Source organism: Entelurus aequoreus, linkage group LG06, assembly GCF_033978785.1.
Source record: "Entelurus aequoreus isolate RoL-2023_Sb linkage group LG06, RoL_Eaeq_v1.1, whole genome shotgun sequence".
NCBI lineage: Eukaryota > Metazoa > Chordata > Actinopteri > Syngnathiformes > Syngnathidae > Entelurus > Entelurus aequoreus.
In genome coordinates this window covers 74,555,835-74,580,191 of record NC_084736.1, presented here as the reverse complement: position 1 = coordinate 74,580,191, position 24,357 = coordinate 74,555,835, and the positions used below count along the sequence as shown (strand labels likewise).

The 24,357-nt window shown below is 38.1% G+C and overlaps 1 protein-coding gene across 3 annotated transcripts in view; it reads left to right on the top strand.

The window, feature by feature from the left end:
• Positions 1-24,357, top strand: part of ppp3cca (protein phosphatase 3, catalytic subunit, gamma isozyme, a) — a 92,987-nt gene that overhangs the window by 839 nt on the left and 67,791 nt on the right. The gene's annotated exons all lie outside the window — the stretch shown is intronic.

Here is a 24,357-nt window from a genome sequence, read left to right as displayed (position 1 = left end):
ACACTTGCACTGCAAAAACTGAAATCTAAGTAAGATGAAATATCTCAAATAAGGGTGATATTTGCTTATTTTCTGTCTGATAAGATAATTCTTCTCACTAAGCAGATTTTATGTTAGAGTGTTACTTGTTTTAAGGGTTTTGGTCCTAAATGATCTCAGTAAGATATTACAGCTTGTTGCTGAGATTTGATGACCTATATTGAGTAAAACATGCCTGAAACTAGAATATCAACTGTTGCAAAGCTGTGTCATCAACACTCACAAGTATAAAACTACTTTTTTAAAGTAATAATTTCTTATTTCAAGCATGGAAAAAAAAACCATTTAACATGTGACATTTCAAACAATTTTGAACAGAAATAGTTCATGCACATTCAGATGAATTCTTCAAAATTACAATAAAAAAAAATTTGGCCGGGGGCCGGGCTGTATACATGCGCACTAATTGACTGATGATGTCATGTTATCGATGGAAAAATACATTTTTAGACCATATGATTTGCCTGAGCGGCTAGGAGACCCCGAGAGTAACAAGCGGTTGCCTTGTTGCCTTTCCATAAAGAACAATAAATTAGTTTTTAGTATAAGTTTTCTGGTTTCAAGAAATGTAAATGCTGAGCGCATATCAATTATGTCAAGATTTTTCAACGTAATGAGCAAAAAGGTCTCTTTTTTTTTCGACCAAGAAAAGTGCACTTTTTATTAGTAAGAATATACTTATTTTAAGGTATTTTTTGGGTTAATTGAGGTTAGCTAATTTGACTTGTTTTGGAAAGTCTTGACAAGCCGAATTTTCTTGTTCTATTGGCAGATAATTTTGCTTAGTTCAAGTAAAATACCCCTAATTTTTTTTATTATTTTTTCTTGTTTTTGACCACTGACTTTTTGTATTGTTTGCTCCCCACACTGCAAAAACTGAAATCTAAGTAAGATTAAATATCTCAAATAAGGGTGATATATGCTTATTTTCTGTCTGATAAGATAATTCTTCTCACTAAGCAGATTTTATGTTAGAGTGTTTTACTTGTTTTAAGGGTTTTGGTCCTAAATTATCTCAGTAAGATATTGATGACCTATATTGAGTAAAACATGCTTGAAACTAGAATATCAACTGTTGCAAAGCTGTGTCATCAACACTCACAAGTATAAAACTACTTTTTTAAAGTAATAATTTCTTACTTCAAGCATGAAAAAAAAATCATGATGCAGAGCGCATATCATTATGTCAAGATAATGGCACTAGCATTTACTTAATTTAATAATATTTTTCAACTTAATGAGCAAAAAGGTCTCATTTTTTTTTCTACCAAGAAAAGTGCACTTGTTATTAGTGAGAATATACTTATTTTAAGGTATTTTTGGGTTCATTGAGGTTAGCTAATTTGACTTGTTTTGGAAAGTCTTGACAAGTCAAATTTTCTTGTTCTATTGGCATTTAATTTAGCTTAGTTGAAGTAAAATACCCCTAATTTTTGTATTTTTTTTCTTGTTTTTGAACACTGACTTTTTGCAGTGTTACGCACATAATCACAGCAGTATAATGATTCTATGTGTCTACATTAAAACATTCTTCTTCATACTGCATTAATATATGCTCATTTTAAACGTTCATGCAGAGAGGGAAATCACAACTAAGTCAATTGACCAAAACTGCATTTATTAAACAGTTATTAAGCAGTGGCACAAACTTTGATTGATTGATTGAAACGTTTATTAGTAGATTGCACAGTACAGTACATATTCCGTACAACTGACCACTAAATGGTAACTCCCAACAGGTGTAAAAGAAAGGGCATCTCTATCCTCCTTCAAAACCGCACTAAAAGAACACTTCCAGTCAACTTCAACCCTAAACTAAAACCCTCTCTTCCTCATCATACCTCTTCGGATTGTACATAATCAAATGTAAATAATCAAAAGTAGACACTTTTTCTCATACTTTCTGATCTCTCTCACTATGTCCACTACCTGCTGTACAAATCCTACCAAGTCAGTCCTACACTGTTTCAATGTCCATTTCTCTGATGATGCAATTGTTGATGACTGAAGTGCTGATACCAACCAAACCTAAACCCCACCCTCCATATCCCACACCCCAGATTGTAAATAATGTAAATGATTCAATGTATATGCTCTGATGATTATCTTGTGTGATGACTGTATTATGAAAATAGTATATATCTGTATCATGAATCAATTTAAGTGGACCCCGACTTAAACAAGTTGAGAAACTTATTTGGGTGTTACCATTTAGTGGTCAATTGTACGGAATATGTACTTCAGTGTGCAATCTACTAATAAAAGTTTCAATCAATCAATCAATGAAAAACCCGAATAAGTTTTTCAACTTGTTTAAGTCATGATACAGATATATACTATCATCATAATACAGTCATTACACAAGTCAATCATCAGAGTATATACATTGAATTATTTACATTATTTACAATCCGGGGTGTGGGATGTGGAGGAGGAGGGGGGGTGGGGTGTGTTAGGTTTGGTTGATATCAGCTCTTCAGTCATCAACAATTGCATCATCAGAGAAATGGACATTGGAACAGTGTAGGACTGACTTGGTAGGATATGTACAGCGAGTAGTGGACATAGAGAGAGAGATCAGAACGCATAAGAACAAGTATCTGCATTTGATTATTTACATTTGATTATTAACAATCCGGGAAGGGAGGGTGTTAGTTTAGGATTGAAGTTGCCTGGAGGTGTTCTTTTAGTGCGGTTTTGAAGGAGGATAGAGATGCCCTTTCTTTCACACCTGTTGGGAGTGCATTCCATATTGATGTGGCATAGAAGGAGAATGAGTTAAGACCTTTGTTGGATCGGAATCTGGGTTTAACGTGGTTAGTGGAGCTCCCCCTGGTGTTGTGGTTATGGCGGTCATTTACGTTAAGGAAGTAGTTTGACATGTACTTCGGTATCAGGGAGGTGTAGCGGATTTTATAGACTAGGCTCAGTGCAAGGTGTTCTACTCGATATTTTGCCTTAGTCTTGAATGAACACTTGATGCATATAGTCACAGCAGTATGATGATTCTATGTGTCTACATTAAAACATTCTTGTTCATACTGCATTAATATATGCTCATTTTAAACTTTCACGCAGAGAGGGAAATCACAACTAAGTCAATTGACCAAAAGTGTATTTATTAAACAGTTATTAAGCAGTGGCACAAACATTCATGTCATTTCCAAAACAGAAAGTGCAAGATTGTCAGAGACATTTTAAAACAAGCTATGAGTGCACTTTTGTGCATGATGTCACTAAGATGACTTATCAAAACAACACTAAATTAAAGTGCACTTTTTGTACAGAACGCCACTACAATAGTTTAAAACAAATAAAGTGCATTTTTGTGCATGATGTCACACAAGATATTTCAATAACTGTCAAATAAAAATGAGCTGCATAATAGGAAATCAAATAGTGTATGTCCTTCACTATGTGGTAGGTTCCTGCGGACGTTATCTCCTTCTGTTGTTGACTATTGTTTTCATATGGTGTTGATGTGGAAATGGAAGATGCCAGGCTCAATTGGGTCAGTGCTGGTTGCTTGGGCATTTTGTTGGGTGTGGCACCAGCCGAGATGTTGACATGTGCAGTTTCAAGTACTCCTTATTCTCTAGCGGGTGACTTTTCAAATGATGCCACAAATTAGTAGTGCCGCTACTTTTTGCAGCAACGCTTTTGCCGCATACTTGACATATTACGGTTGTCTGTTCAACATCTTCCCGCTTGAAGCCAAACCACCGCCAGACGATGGACCCCGTGCTGTTTTTTCTTGGGAATTAATTCTTCCTCCATTTGTTACCAGATTCACACCTTTTTGTCTCTCGTATTACCACTCGCACCGCTCCGCTAATCACCTGCCGCAGCTAATGTTAACCACGCCGCTACTGCTCTGCTCCGCGAGGGCGTATGACGTTGCACGCGCGACAGTATGTGACGTATGTAAGAAGTTGCACTTGTTTTATGTCTCTGTGAAAAGGAGAGACAAGAAAGAGTGAAAAGCCTGTAGTGTAATGCCCGCAGCTAAAAGCAACTGCGTGAGAACATATACTCGAATACTCACGATAGACATTTTCTATAAATGAGACAAACCCACGATATAGCAAGTACATTCGATATATCGCCCAGCCCTACTTCAACACCGTATCTGCACACCTTCAATGTTAACACTTCATGCATTTATTAGCAGCTACACTGCATATTCTAGTAACCAGTAGAACATTTACAAATGTTATGCAACTTGAATATGTACACTGCATGTACCTTGTTGTTGTATATGCTTGGTTCGCACGGGTGCTTAAAAACCTTGACCATGCTTGGGTTTTAATGTTGTGTTTTCAAGGTTTGAAAAATGCTTGAATTTTGGGTGAAATGCGTGTAAATGCTTGGAAATGTTCATCATATTTCTCGGCAGTCTAACTCAATAGGCTAATTATGAAATTGAAAAAAATAAAATACGTTTCCTTAAAAATTGATCTGTTGGCTTTGCACGAGCCCTTACATTAGGTTGTCATGCCGTATATACGGCTCTGTGTCGCCCCCAAGGGGACAGTGGTGCATCGGTCCATCATGCCGGGAGGTTGTCGTTTTAATGAACATGATGTATACATGAATTGTGATACAAACAAACAAGTAAACAATAATAATTGATGTTATTTCTTGTAAGGAATGATGTATACATGAATGATGATGATACAAAGAAACAAGTAAACAACGTTTGCAAACACCAATGACATTGAATAGTCTACAGAAACTATGCCCCATTCAGTTAATGATAACTGCTGGTTCAATGTTAGGCTTAGGTTTTAGCTAGGGGTGTAACGGTACACAACAATTACCTCGGTTTAGAGGTCACGGGTCGGTTCATTTTCGGTACAGTAAGAAAACAACAAAATATACATTTTTGGGTTATTTATTTACCAAATTTGCAAAATCTTCCACCAAAAATATTTTTCCTAGTGGAATATTTGATGTGAAGTAATCGGAACCTTGGATAGGTCAATAATTCATAATAACATGGATTTTGATTCAATATTATGTTTTGAGCAATGACAGTTTGAAAGAAAAAAAAAAGCTTTGTTTTATTAGTCAACATTGCAACTTTTTCTAAATTACATTTAACCATTAAGCTTTTCTATTTCACTTGTGTTATGTTTTTGTTTATTTTAATAGTATTTTTAGAATGTGCCGTGGGCCTTTAAAACTTTAGCTGTGGGCCGCAAATGGCCTCCGGGGCACACTTTTGACATCCCTGCTATAGATAATAAAAAATTAAATCTGATAAATCTATGGATAAAAAGCGTTTATCATAACTCTCTCGCTTACTCTGTCTTTGCCCCTCCCTCACCAATGCTGCTGCGCGCACAATTTATTTTGTTTTTAACCCCTTCTTAACCCTGAACGTACATTGAAAATACACGCAACCCTAACTCAAAATGCCTCAATGACATTTGAGGCATTTAAGAAGCTCCGCCCTGACTGCTCCGCAAAAGAGGACATGTCCGGTAAAAAGAGGACGTATGGTCAGTCTGTCGTAGCCCGTTAGCTGCTAGCATGCCGTGTGTTGTGCCTTGGTGTGCATTGTTTACACAATGTGCGTTACGCTACTTAATATGTCCGTGTGAAAACTTGTTCGGTACACCTCCGAACCGGACCGGAACCCCCGTACCGAAACGGTTCAATACAAATACACGTACCGTTACACCCCTAGTTTTAGCAGATTTTCCGGATTTTTCCTACAGACAGCATTTGGTGACCTCAAACAACAAGGCTGTGGATTGATTCACACTGGCTTTTGCCTTTTGAAGGGTACTGGACCCCCCGCAACACCAAAAATAGACAATCGGTAGAAAATGGATGGATGGATGGAAAAACTGGAAAATTTATCTTGAAAGTCCCTTAAAAAGTGCTTGAATTTGGCCATTGAAAATGTGTACGAAGCCTGTATATGGCATTGCAGAGTCACAGTCCTATATTGGTGATCACTGTCCTTGACATTTACAATGAATGGAATCCTAATACTCACTCATGGAATAGCCAAGGTCTGCTCAGGTTGCAAGCAGAACTTGACAAGATGGATTCTTTCACCCTGAGGTGGCCGTGTTTTATTGAGCAGACCGGCGGCCACCATTTGTTGTGTCTCCCCGAGACAGTCAAGGCCTGGTCTGGGGTGGATCCCGGCAGACGTAGCCCAACCCACTTTGGGCCACCACCACCACCAGCACTTGGAGCAAGCACAGCCCACATCTCTGTCTGTCTGCAAGGGCACTCTGAGAGTGTCCTGCCAGGGGACTGGAATGCTGAAGTGTGAGCCAGTAAAGAGCCAGCGAGTTAATTGTGGAAAGAATCTCCCCAGTGATCTTCCCAACATGGCCAGCCACTTGTTAGAGAGAGACTAGGGGTACGTTAGAGAAGGTGACAGAAGAAATGTTGAGTTAGAAACCATCTCAGATTTAGGGAAAGCCCCCAGACCAATATGTTAATTGAAATGTAATCTCCTAAAACCCATTATAATACAACACAATCTGTGTGTTGTCATTTCGGAAGTGGCTGCGTGGTGTAAAGGGAGGCTTTAAGGAAGGACTTGCAGTGTTCCGCATACCTTCAATGATTTTGCGCTACCTGTTGCACTTGCTCATAAACAAACACATTATGATGGGATTGTGTGGGATGTAGCTTTTTGTTCCAACTCTGTACAACAGACTCATCTAATTAGTTTTTTTGGTGTTATTAGCAGGGTTTCCCACATATTGCCAATATAGTTGTGGCTGTGGGGGGCATGGTCTCAGGCCTGGCCCTAACCAATCTGGCGCCCTAGGCAAGATTTTAGGTGGCGCCCCCCCCCATCGGCAGTGAAGTGTATATACTCACAAGAAACCGAATAGCTTTGTCTTTGACCTTTTTTTTTTACTTAAAGAAAGCAAATTAACATATTATATGAGAATGTTATGTTATGATTATCTTTAACCGAATCACAGCAGTGCTCAAATTAAAAAAACAGCATTCCCTCTCATGTGATATTGCTTAATTAACATTAATGATGTGCACTTTAACAACTAGGCTTACAACTATACCTAATATATGAAGGGGTGGAAAAGTGACTATTACCTGCAGGGCAAACATTAGCTAACCAGAAGGCAATAACAATGTAAACAAAAAACACCTGCTTAAAAGATCTAATACAAATGTCCCTGAGGAATGTAAGGTGGGAGTACTGTAATTACCTAACGTTACATTATTTTTTTCCATAACAATTTAGCCCCCTCCACAATATTAACCCGACGTTAAAACAGAACTAGCTATTTATTGATTAGCAATTGCCGAATCATGTAACATTAGCTTAATGCTAAAAAGCCAGGTTACTATCACATTCTGTAACAGACAAATAATTTAATGTAGGCTAACGTTACCTACCTGCTACCTCTGTCTTTTCTCGTTTCTCCTCCTCTTCTTTTCTCTTTTTTCTTCCCTGGGCACCTGACAGTTTTGGCCGTTTTGACATCTTGTATTGATTTTTTGATGTGGTAAAAGTCATGATACGGGAAGGGAGGGGCGCACCGTGCGGGGGGATGGGGGGGGGGGCGTAATGTTGTAGCAAATAATATTTCTATTAAATATGTGACGATCGGTCACTTCATTTCTGTTTGTCTCCTTGGTTTTTGTATTACTTCCGGTCAGTGCTCTTATTTTGTTAAATTTCCTGTTCCGCGGAGCACTGTTTTCTCTTCACCTGCCGTTGATTGGCAGCCGGTCCACACCTGCTGCCAATCAGCATATGTCTATTTATGTTTTCTCTCGAGCACTCCTCAGTGCTCGATGATAGACTTCTATGTTTGGAACAATTCTGCAAGACTGCTTTATTTTCTGTTTATGTTAATTAAAATCATCTTACCTGAAAATCCTCCTCCTGGTTCTTGCATCTTGGGGACACACAAACTGCAGCCATGCGAGTTCCTCACAGTATCTTGAGGGGGGGGTCCTTACTGTGAGGAACTCGCATGGCTGCAGTTTGTGTGTCCCCAAGATGCAAGAACCAGGAGGAGGATTTTCAGGTAAGATGATTTTAATTAACATAAACAGAAAATAAAGCAGTCTTGCAGAATTGTTCCAAACATAGAAGTCTATCATCGAGCACTGAGGAGTGCTCGAGAGAAAACATAAATAGACATATGCTGATTGGCAGCAGGTGTGGACCGGCTGCCAATCAACGGCAGGTGAAGAGAAAACAGTGCTCCGCGGAACAGGAAATTTAACAAAATAAGAGCACTGACCGGAAGTAATACAAAAACCAAGGAGACAAACAGAAATGAAGTGACCGATCGTCACAAAATAGGCATTACTTTGCATTTTAATTAACGTGGGATTATTTTTTGTATTTAGATATAATAGTACCAACTTTTTTTTTTTTTTTTCTCCAACATTTGTGGCACTGGCGTGGCGCCCCCTGATGGACGGCGCCCTTAGCATTTGCCTATACGGCCTATGCCACGGGCCGGCCCTGCATGGTCTATACCAGGCCTGGGCAATTATTTTGACTCGGGGGGGGGGGGGCAAATTTAGAGAAAAAAATGTGTATGGGGGCCGGTATTGCTATTTTTAGGAACACTAATACAAAACCTCACAATAATGTCTAATTGAATGCTAAAAAAGTTATGACAGACCGCCTTAAAAAACAGAATGAAATTTTAAATTTTTTTACTGAATGAGACACCCAGAATGTACATGAAAATAAAGAATGTGGGATTTACAATATTAACTATGAAGGATAAAACACTGAATATTGACAACATATGAACATCACACCCCCTCTCCATCCACATATTTTACAATCAAGCGAAACACAAGAAAAATGCAACAAACAGCGAAATATGAACGCGAAGGGTAAAAAAACCCCACCTACAATCTGATACATCTGATACATCACTAAGCTTTAGAACTTTATTGTAAAAATCTCCTTTGCGTCGGTCCCGAACACCCGCATTTCAGGCTGGCTTTGGAAACACTCTGTGGAAACGCTCCCCACCCACACTGCTTGGTGTCTCGTCTGAGCTGTGATTACCATAGTAACTAATTAGATTACCATAGTAACTAATATATTATGCAAAAGTGCAGAATCCAACCATTGAAATACTTTGTATAGTTAGGTCATTAGAAAACATCACTGCACATCATAATGGCAGCTACACTTTCCATCTTAAAGATCTAAACAAATTATTTGGGAATGTCCGGCGGGCCAGATTAAAAAGCTTAAAGGGCCGCATGTGGCCCCCGGGCCTTAATTTGCCCAGGTATGGTCTATACGATGTAATCATATAATTTGCATAATTTGCGATGATGCATGTGTTTTCTTTAAAAAGGCTAACTAAATGTTGTACGTACATTTTAAAAACATATTACTAAAATTAATCATATTTGTTCTTATATTATGTAGTTTTGCTCTATTTTTCAATTGTTGCTTATTGTACAATGTAACACAGGCTGCATTCAATGAGAATTTTTCAAATTTCTAGAGACTTTTCCAATCCTTTTAGTGGCTTTTTCTTCATTAAAAATGACTAGCAACAAATATAGCATATTTTTGTGGTATTATTGGAGACTGTACTTGTGTTTGAAGTAGGGCTGCAACTAACGATTAATTTGATAATCGATTAATCTGTCGATTATTACTCCGATTAATCGATTAATAATCGGATAAAAGAGACAAACTACATTTAAATAAAACTAACTACATTTCTATCCTATCCAGTATTTTATTGAAAAAAAAACAGCATACTGGCACCATACTTATTTTGATTTTTGTTTCTCAGCTGTTTGTAAATGTTGCAGTTTATAAATAAAGGTTTATTAAAAAAAAATAAAAAAATAAAAAAAATATTTAATTAGAAAAAAACAAAAAAACAACTGCGCATAGCATAGATCCAATGAATCGATGACTAAATTAATCGGCAACTATTTTAATAATTGATTTTAATCGATTTAATCGATTAGTTGTTGCAGCCCTAGTTTGAAGTAGGGCTGGGCGATACATCGAATATACTCGATATATCGCGGGTTTGTCTCTGTGCGATATAGAAAATGACTATATTGTGATATTCGAGTACCGTATTTTTCGGAGTATAAGTCGCTCCGGAGTATAAGTCGCACCAGCCGAAAATGCATAGTAAAGAAGGGAAAAACATATATAAGTTGCACTAGAGTATAAGTCGCATTTTTTGGGGAAATGTATTTGATAAAACTCAACACCAAGAATAGGCATTTGAAAGGCAATTTAAAATAAATAAAGAATAGTGAACAACAGGCTGAATAAGTGTACGTTATATGAGGCATAAATAACCAACTGAGAACGTGCCTGGTATGTTAACGTAACATATTATGGTAAGAGTCATTCAAATAACTATAACATATAGAACATGCTATACGTTTACCAAACAGTCTGTCACTCCTAATCGCTAAATCCCATGAAATCTTATACGTCTAGTCTCTTACGTGAATGAGCTAAATAATAGTATTTGATATTTTACGGTAATGTGTTAATAATTTCACACATAAGTCGCTCCTGAGTATAAGTCGCACCCCCGGCCAAACTATGAAAAAAAGTGTGACTTATAGTCTCACGCAGTTGTTTTTAGCTGCGGGCATTACACTACCGGCTCTTCTTACTCTTTCTTGTCTCTCCTTCTCACAGGGAGACAAAACAAACACACTTTCTAACGTACGTCACATACAGTCGCGCGTGCAACGTCATACGCCCTCGCGGAGCAGAGAGGTAGCAGCGCGGGTAACGTTAGCTGTGATGCTAACGGTGTGGTGCGAGTGGTAATACGAGAGAGAGAAAGGTGCCAATCTGGTAACAAATGAAGGAATAATTAATTAAGATTAAAGATTAAAGTACCAATGATTGTCACACACACACTAGATGTGGTGAAATTTGTCCTCTGCATTTGTCTCATCCCCTTGGGGAGCAGTGGGCAGCAGCGGCGCCACGCCCGGGAATCATTTTTGGTGATTTAACCCCCAACTCCAACCCTATGTTGCTGAGTGCCAAGCAGGGAGGTTATGGGTCCCATTTTTACAGTCTTTGGTATGACTCGGCTGGGATATTCCCAGGAAAAACAGCAGGGGGTCCGTCGTCTGGCGGTGGTTTGGCTTCAAGCGGAAATATGTCGAACAGATATATGTAATATGTCAAGTATGCGGCAAAAGCGTTGCTACAAAAAGTAGCACCGCTGCTAATATGTAGCATCATTTGAAAAGTCACCCGCTAGAGAATGTCAACACCGTCCGGTGCCACACCAACAAAATGCCGAAGCAACCATTTCCACATATACACCGTATGAAACAAATAGTCAACAACAGAAAGAGATGACGTCCGCAGGAACCTACCACATAGCGAAGGACATACACTATTTGATTTCCTATTATGCAGCCCATTTTTATTTGACAGTTATTGAAATATCTTGTGTGACATCATGCACAAAAGTGCACTTTATTTGTTTTAAACTATTGTAGTGGCGTTCTGTACAAAAAGTGCACTTTAATTTATTGTTATTTTGATATGTCATCTTAGTGACATCATGCACAAAAGTGCACTCTTAGCTTGTTTTAAAATGTCTCTGACAATCTTGCACTTTCTGTTTTGGAAATGACATGAATGTTTGTGCCACTGCTTAATAACTGTTTAATAAATGCAGTTTTGGTCAATTGACTTAGTTGTGATTTCCCTCTCTGCATGAAAGTTTAAAATGAGCATATATTAATGCAGTATGAAGAAGAATGTTTTAATGTAGACACATAGAATCATCATACTGCTGTGATTATATGCATCAAGTGTTCATTCAAGGCTAAGGCAAAATATGGAGATATATATCGTGTATCGTGACATGGCCTAAAAATATCGAGATATTACTAAAAGGCCATATCGCCCAGCCCTAGTTTGAAGACTCTTCACATCTGGCGCATGATGTCCGCAACAAGCCTGTCCTGTTCCAAAACACTTACTGGCATCGCACTTGCTTTGGGCTGCTGCTCCACTTGCACTCTCCTCTTAATATTTGCACATTGCACATTTTGTAGATGTCTTTTCGCGGCTGTATCCTGGAATAAGTCAAGTACGCCCACATCGCAGACCGCTCCTGACAAATGCGTGCGCCTTGCTCACGTCATCACAACATCCTGTTTTGGGAGTGCGGTTTCGGTGATCTTTTGGCCGCCAAAATTTTGAGTCCTTGCCGGTTCCTGTGTGTGGTTTGTGTTTCCACCGCACTTCATAGTTCAGGGTAGTTCATACAAATCAAGCTGATGACATATGGAGGACTGGTTTAGTATACAGTATTTCTACACTGACACCACTTAAATAAACAGACAATATTAGGTCACAGTTCTTTTACTAAAAAGTAAGTAAATGTAATACAAAACTATATGATTTAAAAATAAAGTGTACCGAATTGTTCATAAAAAGTCAGGCTTTTGTACGCAATGTCCAACAGTCAGAAAATTGTCCTCTCGGTAAATGATGATTTATCAGGGTCAGGTGATCCCTTTTTGTCCATTTCAGCTGTAAATAACAATATATAAATAATAAATGTTAGGGTTTATCTCACACCAACAACACAAACACATCGGCTTTAGCGTTAGTTTGTTACTATTAACAATGTGTCCACACGATTTGAGGGTAATAACACAAATGGACTGTCACTGACTACTTTTACAACATGTATTAAAGTAAATAGTTAATTATTTGATGTTATTTACCTTTGTTCCACTCGTGTACTGCCTCTTTTATTTCACATTTATCCAACGATGCCAAGCGTAGTAAGCAGCTGAGGTCGTTGCTTCGAGTCATACTCCTTTGTAAATACGTTTAAAAGAGTCCGCCCACTTCTCGGAGCTTCGCGTAACGAAATGAAGTTTGTAACAACTAATCAACAACAATAAATTGCATATGGTTTGAAGAATACGGCTGAGTAAAAACACTCCAAGATAGTTCCACCGATCAGCGTCCTTCAGCGCAAAGATGCCTCACGAAATATATATATATATATATATATATATATATATATATATATATATATATATATATATATATATATATATATATATATATATATATATATATATATATATATATTAGGGCTGCAACTAACGATTAATTTGGTAATCGATTAATCTGTCGATTATTACTTCGATTAATCGATTAATAATCGGATAAAAGAGACATACTACATTTCTATCCCATCCAGTATTTTATTGGAAAAAAACCAGCATACTGGCACCATACTTATTTTGATTATTGTTTCTCAGCAGTTTGTAAATGTTGCTGTTTATAAATAAAGGTTTATTTAAAAAAAAAAAAAAAAGCCTCTGCGCATGCGCATAGCATAGATCCAACGAATCGATGACTAAATTAATCGGCAACTATTTCTATAATCGATTTTAATCGATTTAATCGATTAGTTGTTGCAGCCCTAATATATATATATATATATATATATATATATATATATATATATATATATATATATATATATATATATATATATATATATATATATATATATATATATATATATATATATATATATATATATATATATATATATATATATATATATATATATATATATATATATATGTGTGTGGGCTGGCTTGTGCAGCCCTTTGAGACACTTGTGATTTAGGGCTATATAAATAAACGATTGATTGATTGATTCATTGATTTATATATATATATATATATATATATATATTTAAAAAAAATATATATATTTTTTTCCTGCCCTGATGTGGGATCTGAGCCAAGGATGTCGTTGTGGCTTGTGCGGCCCTTTGAGACACTCATGATTTAGGGCTATACAGGTAAACTTTGATTGATTAATTGATGTTAACAAGTTAAAGGTGTTTAATTAAAATACAAGCATTTTTAACGCACAAAGATTCCCTTCTTTCATAAAATAACATAAGTTGGTGTGTCTCTTTATTCTGATAACTCGCATTGATTGGAATCAGACAAAAAAAATTCCTCTTATCAATCCCACATAAAAGTGGTTGGTTTTTAGTAGAGATGTCCGATAATATCGGTCTGCCGATATTATCGGCCGATAAATGCGTTAAAATGTAATATCGGAAATTATCGGTATCGTTTTTTTTATTATCAGTATCGTTTTTTTTTGTTTTTGTTTTTAAAAAAAATAATTTTTTTTTTTATTAAATCCACAAAAAAAACACAAGATACACTTACAATTAGTGCACCAACCCAAAAAACCTCCCCCCATTTACACTCATTCACACTCATTCACACAAAAGGGTTGTTACTTTCTGTTATTAATATTCTGGTTCCTACATTATATATCAATATATATCAATACAGTCTGCAAGGGATACAGTCCGTAAGCACACATGATTGTGCGTGCTGCTGGTCCACTAAGAATACTAACCTTTAGCAGTTAATTTTACAAATTTTCATTAATTACTAGTTTCTATGTAACTGTCTTTTTTATTCAAGAAAATGTTTTTAATTTATTTATCTTATTTTATTTGATTAATTTTTTTTAAAAGTACCTTATCTTCACCATACCTGGTTGTCCAAATTAGGCATAATAATGTGTTAATTCCACGACTGTATATATCGGTTGATATCGGTATCGGTTGATATCGGTATCGGTAATTAAAGAGTTGTACAATATCGGAATATCGGATATCGGCAAAAAGCCATTATCGGACATCCCTAGTTTTTAGCTTCTTATTTGTCCAGGCTCAATACTCGTTTTTATACACTTTACAAAAAAACATTGGAGTTAACTCCGTCGCTCGCTAGCTTGTATGCGCTAGTGATTTGAGATTACTATTTTGTTCAAACCAAGGCAGGATGGAGCAGCATTTTTATTGTGAAGATAGGAACTTTGCGGTCAGTCGTTAGACTTTTGGCAGCTGGTACGGAGAGAGAGTCTGGTGAAATAAAAAGTGCTTCTCCCGTTCCTGCTGGTCGTTTTTTTCTTCTTCTTACTAAGCTGGCAGCAGCCAACGTCATCTCACAAGATCTTGGGTGCCCTGAATGTCAATCAAGTGAACGTCAAAGTGTAGATTGATGAGCCGTAATTTTTAGGTCTATTTTTTATTTTTTTCCAATGCCTGGCGATTGACTGACACACCCTCCGCGATCGACCGGTAGCTCTCGGTCGACCTAATAGGCACCCCTGGTTTAGGAGCTCTGGTTTTGTCTCTGAACCAGGGGCTGTGCCTCTTAGGGTCTTCTTTAGTTTTAATGGTGCTATACTATCAATGGTGTGGCGCAAGGTATCATTAAAATAGTTAGCGAGGCTATCAATAGAGCCCACGTAATTTGGGAATGGTGCTATAACAGAGGGCAGTAGGCCAGAGAGAGTCATAGTTGCGGTAGCATTAACATTATGGCTGCTAAAGCATTGGTTATTACCAGTTTGTTGACAGTGGGTCAGCACTACTTTATGAAGTAGTACGGGATTACCAAAACTTTAGAGGCGGTAACACCCCAGACAAGGACTAAATCAATTGTATTACCGAGAGGTGGGGGAAATAATTGTTTTTTAGATGCATCGCAATTCGAACACGGACGATTATAAAATTGATTAGTAAACATCAATAATCTAGTTTTAATTTTCCTGAGGGAACTCTCCTGAAGGAATCAATAAAGTACTATCTATCTATCTATCTATCTATCTATCTATCTATCTATCTATCTATCTATCTATCTATCTATCTATCTATCTATCTATCTATCTATCTATCTATCTATCTATCTATCTATCTATCTATCTATCTATCTATCTATCTATCTATCTATCTATCTATCTATCTATCTATAATCGATTCATTTATTGTTAATAAAGTAATGCAGACCGTTCTAAAATGTGTCTGACTGCAGCAAGCCACCTCACCGAGATATCCGATCAGCTCAATAATTTAGGGCACTTATGTTCCAGGTTTACACATCCATCCATCCATTTTCTACCGCTTGTCCTTTTTTTTGGGTCGTGAGGGGTGCTGGAGCCTATCACAGCTGCATTTGGGCAGAAGGAGGCTTACACCCTGGACAAGTCACTACCTCATCACAGGGCCAACACACATAGACAACATTCACACTCACATTCACACACTAGGAACCATTTAGTGTTGCCAATCAACCTATCCCCAGGTGCATGTCTTTGGAGGTGGGAGGGGCCTATCCCCAGGTGCATGTCTTTGGAGGTGGGAGGCAGCCGGAGTACCCGGAGGGAACCCACACAGTCACGGGGAGAACATGCAAACTCCACACGGAAAAACCCCAAATCCAGTAATCGAACCTAGGACTTTCTTATTGTGAGGCACACGCACTAACCCCTGTGTTACCGTGCTGCCCCCGGTTTTACACACATTTCTTTTAATTTAATAAATGTAATGGGAATTAAGTTACAAGTGATAAACGCTTTTTTGTGAAACAAAAAGAGATGTAAAACTGCATTATATACATAAATTATAGATGCATCAACAATCAATTTTTAATCGAATCGTAGCTCCTGAATCGTAATCGTAATCTAATTGTGAAGTGCCCAAAGATTCCCACCTCTAATACTACCGTTGCCTGCAATGCGTGGGTTCATGTATTATTTTTGTAAGACCACAACTGTCAATTTTAGTTTAATTTCTAAAAATTAATTTAGCCGCGCTCGGTGGGTCTAATGTGAATACTAAAATTGCCCATGATAATTATATTGTCAGCATGAGTCACTAGGTCAGGGGTTAAGAGGGAGAAGTATATTTATAGCTAGAATTCATGGAATTTAAAGTATTATATATATATATATATATATATATATATATATATATATATATATATATATATATATATATATATATATATATATATATATATAGTACAGTACACAGTAATGAAAACACAGTTGTTCTAGTAACTGTACTGTACTTGCTGCTTACTTTAAAAAAAAAAACAACACTTACCTTTCACTATTTGAGTAGCCTTTGTTCTGCCATTTGAGTACTGGCGAGCGATCTCTGAATCGGGAACATATCCTTCACAGATTTGTTGAAAACATCCGCAAATGAGAACGGGATGTTGTGCAAGGTGGCCCATAATACTGCGTTACCGCCGCCTTGTGCTTCTATGACCGTTCATGAGTTACTATATCCATTCGGCCACCGTGTTATGGGTTATAGATAAACCTATGGATAACGGAGACATATATAATAGTCTCCTTTTCAGGTGAGAGGATGCTAAAGGCAGTGCCTTTAAGGCGCGCCCCCAATATTGTTTGTCCGACTGGAACTTTTGGTCATTACTACTTGCCGTAGTTTTGAAGCAATGCATGATGGGAATGTGGATGTTGTGTGTCAGTGTGTTAACGCGCCGGCTGGAATAAACACACGCTGAGAAATAGCTCCGTGCCTGCCTACTTTATGGGTTATAGATAAACCTATGGATATCGGAGACATATATAATAGTCTCCTTTTCAGGTGAGAGAGGACGCTAAATGCAGTGCCTTAAAGGCACGCCCCCAATATTGTTGTCCGGCTGGAAATCAGGAGAAATTCGGGAGAATGGTTGTCCCGGGAGATTTTCGGGACGGGCACTGGAATTCGGGAGTTTCCCGGAAAATTCGGAAGGGCTGGCAAGTATGCCTGTGCCGTATGGCCCAAAATGAAGTAAACATTCAACTTATGTCATAAATAATTCAGTTTAGTTGAAGTATTGCTCCTTTTACTGCTAAAACTTACTAAAAGGGCAGCTCTGTTTACACTCACCCAGTAGCACAGGAATGAAAAATAAATAAAACAAACATCGACAGTAACCACCAAAGTATCCCTTTCAATTAGATGCTAGTATCATTAATGTAGACCCAGTATAAGATCTTATTTATTTGGATATGTCATTTTCAAGACAAGAGGTTAAGTGAAGTACAATGGAAGACCTCCATCATTCCGTTTTCATTCTTCAGGGCTGGGCCATGTCAACACAAACAAAGATATTTTCTAAAACACACTGTTTTGGAAAACTAATTCCAAAAAACTTCTTCTTTTGTGGTTCAACATCTTCTCTGGCTTGTTTCATTTGAGATGTGCAACGTTATAGAATCAGTCTCAAGTCTTTACGGCCTTAACTATTTCTGATGAGAATTGATTTTAGAGGTTAAGTGAAGTACAATGGAAGACCTCCGTCATTCCGTTTTCATTCTTCAGGGCTGGGCCATGTCAACACGAACAGAGATATTTTCTAAAACACACTGTTTTGGAAAACTAATTCCAAAAAACTTCTTCTTTTGTGGTTCAACATCTTCCCTGGCTTGTTTCATTTGAGATGTGCAACGTTATAGAATCTGTCTCAAGTCTTTACGGCCTTAACTATTTCTGATGAGAATTGATTTTAGAGTTGTATAGTTTGCTCAGGGATACAAAGACTTGTCCTTCGCATTTTCTGATGTGCCCACCAATCTTTTAATGACAAGACCTGCAGATGTCTGAGGCCTTGTTCACACTGATGGTCAATTCTGATTTTTTTTTGCCCATATGTGACCTGATTCAAATGTTTTCATGTCAATGTAAACAGTACAATTAAGATTTTTTCAAGTTCGACCCAGCCCTCATTCGTATTTGGAAATAAATCAGTTATGTATCTGACGCGGGCAGCACGGTGACACAGTGGTTAGAGCTCGTGCCACACAGAGAGAAAGTCCTGGATTTGATTCCCGGGCTCAGTCTTTCTGTGTGGAGTTGGCATGTTCACCCCATGACTGCGTGGATTCTCTCCGAGTATTCCAGCTTCCTCCCACCTCCAAAGACATGCACCTGGGGTTAGGTGACTAAATTGGCCCTAGTCTGTGGATGTGAGTGTGAATGGTTGTCTGTCTGCGATGAGGTGGCGACTTGTCCAGTGTGTACTTTGACTTCTGCCCGAGAGCATCTGGGATAGGCTGTAATAATAAGAAATGGATGAATGGGTGGAGGGTACCTGATTCGACGGCGGTACAAACGGTTGAGTTGCGTTCTTCGGACCAATATATCATCAAAAAGCAATGAGCATCATTATTCTTTGCCAAAATAGGCGGTTGTAAAGAAAATAGTTGACTAATGAACACAAAACAGACGTAAATAATATGCTTCAGGAACTCACGTCAATGTTCTACCTCTCCTGTCTCCGACTGCTTGCCTACACGCTCTTCGGAGCAGACTTTGAAGCAAATGTCCCACTAACTGCAAGACCCAAAATGCTTCCTTAATCTTCTACGCGCAATAGTTTGGTTTATGAAATATCAACTGATTGCACAAAATCCTTGTGCCGTATTTTTCGGAGTATAAGTCGCACCGGCCGAAAATGCATAATAAAGAAGAAAAAAAACATTTATAAGTCGCACTGGAGTATAAGGCGCATTATTGGGGGACATTTATTTGATAAAACCCAACACCAAGAATAGACATTTGAAAGGCAATTTAAAATAATTAAAGAATAGTGAACAACAGGCTGAATAAGTGTACGTTATATGACGCATAAATAACCAACTGAGAACGTGCCTGGTATGTTAACGTAACATATTATGGTAAGAGTCATTCAAATAACTATAACATATAGAACATGCTATACGTTTACCAAACAATCTGTCACTCCTAATCGCTAAATCCCATGAAATCTTATACGTCTAGTCTCTTACGTGAATGAGCTAAATAATATTATTTGATATTTTACGGTAATGTGCTAATAATTTCACACATAAGTCGCTCCTGAGTATAAGTCGCACCCCCGGCCAAACTATGAAAAAAACTGCGACTTATAGTTCGAAAAGTACGGTAATTGGCACACTTGTGCCAGGACTGAAACTTACTAGAATTGGAGCCATGTGTACTTAAAGGCCTACGGAAATGACATTTTTTTATTTAAACGGGGATAGCAGATACATTCTATGTGTCATACTTGATCATTTCGCGATATTGCCATATTTTTGATGAAAGGATTTAGTAGAGAATATCGACGATAAAGGTCGCAACTTTTGGTCGCTGATAAAAAAAAAGCCTTGCCTATACCGGAAGTAGCGTGACGTCACCGGAGGAAGGGCTCCTCATATTTTACCATTGTTTACAATGCAGCGAGAGAGATTCGGACCGAGAGAGATTCGGACCGAGAAAGCGACGATTACCCCATTAATTTGAGCGAGGATGAAAGATTCGTGGATGAAGAAAGTGAGAGTGAAGGACTAGAGAGTTAGTGCAGGACGTATCTTTTTTCGCTCTGACCGTAACTTAGGTACAAGGGCTCATTGGATTCCACACTTTCTCCTTTTTCTATTGTGGATCACGGATTTGTATTTTAAACCACCTCGGATACTATATCCTCTTGAAAATGAGAGTCGAGAACGCGAAATGGACATTCACAGTGACTTTTATCTCCACAACAATACATCGGCGAAGCTCTTTAGCTACTGAGCTAACGTGATAGCATCGGGCTCAAATGCAGATAGAAACAAAATAAATAAATCCCTGACTGGAAGGATAGACAGAAGATCAACAATACTATTAAACCATGTACATGCAACTACACGGTTAATAATTCCCAGCCTAGCAAAGCTTAACAATGCTGTTGCTAACGACGCCATTGAAGCTAACTTAGCAACGGGACCTCACAGAGCTATGATAAAAACATTAGCGCTCCACCTACGCCAGCCCTCATCTGCTCATCAACACTCATGCTCACCTGCGTTACAGCGATCGACGATAGGACGAAGGACTTCACCCGATCATCCGTGCGGTTGGCGGCTAGCGTCGGCTAGCGCGTCTGCTATCCAAGTAAGTCCTCCTGGTTGTGTTGCTACAGCCAGCCGCTAATACACCGATCCCACCTACAACTTTCTTCTTTGCAGTCTTCATTGTTCATTAAACAAATTGCAAAAGATTCACCAACACACATGTCCAGAATACTGTGGAATTTTGAGATGAAAACAGAGCTTTTTTATATTGGATTCAATGGGGTACCAATACTTCCGGTTCAACGATTGACGTCAGGCGCATACGTCATCATATATAGACGTTTTCAACCGGAAGTTTAGCTGGAAATTTAAAATTGCACTTTATAAGTTAACCCGGCCGTATTGGCATGTGTTGCAATGTTAAGATTTCATCATTGATATATAAACTATCAGACTGCGTGGTCGGTAGTAGTGGCTTTCAGTAGGCCTTTAAATAAACACTGCAGCATGTATGACATCCTGATATCATGTCTGCTTGCAGGTCTGATGTAATGTGAACGACTACATCAAAAGATCGGATTTGACAAGAAAATATCAGAATTGGACATCCTACCCTGCATTGGGAATGTAGCCCAAATGTCTTAAAGCTATTTAAGAAGATCTTCCGCTGTTTGAAACTAAACAAAAATGGAAATGAGAACAAATTATGCTTGTTACCACACCAGATTTGACTGACTGTGATGAGGAGTAAACCCAAGCATTGGCTAATTTACATGCAGGGGTAACGCATTCACTGATAATTAGAGCAATCTGAAGTGGATTTTATGATTCATGCAGCCACGGTCTGCTTCATTCATCTCTACTCAGTCCCACCTTTTGTAATTCAATTCTGTGTATTGTATTGATTTGGAAACAAGAGCAAACATATTCTAGACACTGGGTCATAGCACTGACCAAAACAATGGGCAAGGTGGTAGATAGTAGTGCCTTTTGTTTCTTGAGCCGTTTGTTGTCATGCCAGACAGTGTGGGTGTTGTTGATGCAGTACAGCGGTGGCCCAACGCATGCCTGTCGTTTTGAAGAGTTCATTAAACATTAATGCTAATTAAGCCGGTCTCTCTCTATTAAGAAACCAGACTGAGAGCTGTGGTACCTATTTATTTTTATTTTTTTTCCAACAAAACATTTTTTCTTACCGGGTATGGGTAAAAAGCTCACTTCAGCCGGTTGAGAAAGCAAATATTGCCCTTGTGTTCGTTCCCTGTACTCTGTTTGAATGAAGTGCTGCTGTTCAATGACAGCCAAAGCTTCTTCTCTATCTGTGTTTGAACAGGTTGTTCCAGTCACACGTGGCGACAGACTTTGCAGTTATCTTTGTGTTGTTTATTACTTCAACTTTGTGTGTTTATAGTGAATTTTTTTCACGACTTGCTTACCATATACAGGGGTACCTCAATTTACGAGCTTAATTGGTTCTGCAAGCTCTTAATCGAAAACACCCGTATCTCTAACTAACGTCGCCAATGGAAATTAATTGGGGAAAAAAAAATCTGTGTTTATGCTCGCAATTTAAAGCACAACAATAGGCTAAGAGACCGCTCATATCGCCAAATATTCATAAACTGCTGTATTTGAAAGTCGAAGTGCTGTTATATCCCAATCTGTATTTATTAATTATCCATTCATCCATTCATTTTCTACCGCGATTCGGACCGAGAAAGCGACGATTACCCCATTAATTTGAGCGAGGATGAAAGATTTGTGGATGAGGAACGTTAGAGTTAAGGACTAGAATGCAGTGCAAGACATATCTTTTTTCGCTCTGACCGTAACTAAGGTACAAGCTGGCTCATTGGATTCCACACTCTCTCCTTTTTCTATTGTGGATCACGGATTTGTATTTTAAACCACCTCGGATACTATATCCTCTTGAAAATGAGAGTCGAGAACGCGAAATGGACATTAACAGTGACTTTTATCTCCACGACAATACATCGACGAAACACTTTAGCTACGGAGCTAACGTGATAGCATCGTGCTTAACTGCATATAGAAACAAAATAAATAAATCCCTGACTGGAAGTATAGACAGAAGATCAACAATACTATTAAACCAATACTATAAAATTGCACTTTATAAGTTAACCCGGCCGTATTGGCATGTGTTTATTAATTATTAATTATCCATTCATTTTCTACCGCTTGTCCCTCTCAAGGTCACAGGCGGGCTTGAGCCTATCCCAGCTGCACTGAAGCGGAAGGCAGGGTACATCCTGGACAATTAGTTTAGCAAAAATGGTTACGGTTACCAATTCTAATCAAACTTTGCTTCAGGATAACAGGTTTAGATGGCTATCAAATCTATTTGCAGATCCATTTCAGCCTTTATTTGGTCACCTTTTATCGTCTTTTTATAATTTCTCTGTGAAAATCTAAGGATATGAAAGGAAAGTGTCACATTGTGTTGGTGGTGACGAACCCCAAGATGCAGAGATGGCAGGCTTTGTCCAGGAAAACATGATTTAATGTTCATAAAATAAAGGTAAAAACACAAACCAGGAACTAGGAACAGCCAAAACTGAAAACAGGAACCGGCAAACAGAAAAAACTGGAAACAGCTAATGGCTAACAAGAAAACACGAAACAAAAGAGCTAGGAGAAAGCAAACTACAAATAGCTAACAGGAACAGCTTACTGCTACGACGACAGGTACAAGGACAAGTAGTAGCACGACAGGTAGTAGCTGTAACGATATCGACACGACAGGTAGAAATGACAATAATCCAGCACAGACTGGATGGGAAGGCAGGTTCAAATAGCAGCTGGCTAATTGACACCAGGTGTCAAAAGACAAACGCAGAGGAAAAACTAAAACATAGCCAAACTGTCAGGGACAGGCCTGACAGAAAGTGTATTCATGATTGCGTACAATGTGGCGCTAATCCAAACTAGAATCGTTCTGCCTATGTGGAAATCTGGGATGTATTCAGTTTCGTTCTAGTTTTGTTGTTGTTTTTTGAAAACAACGTCATTCCTGGCAGAAGCCTTATCGAGTATGTCGGAGATTTTAAGTAAACAGACCCTGAATCTGGAAGCCCTTGCTAATAGAGGCTTTTCCTAATCTGTTCTTAAGGCTTGCACCTCAGCTTACGTCTCTCTTCGCGGCTCTGCCTCAAAGGTCGAGGCGCACTTACTGGTTATTTATACCACACTGGCCTATACATCATTCTAAGGAAAGTAATTCTATATTTTAAAATTCTTATTACTAAGGCTGCAGGATTTTGAGAAAATAACTACCGTATTTTTCGGAGTATAAGTCGCTCCGGGGTATAAATTGCACCGGCAGAAAATGCATAATAAAGAAGGAAAAAAACATATAAGTCGCACTGGAGTATAAGTCGCATTTTTTGGGGAAATGTATTTGATAAAACCCAACACCAAGAATTGACATTTGAAAGGCAATTTAAAATAAATAAAGAATAGTGAACAACAGGCTGAATAAGTGTACGTTATATGAGGCATAAATAACCAACTGAGAACGTGCCTGGTATGTTAACGTAACATATTATGGTAAGAGTCATTCAAATAACTATAACATATAGAACATGCTATACGTTTACCAAAAAATCTCTCA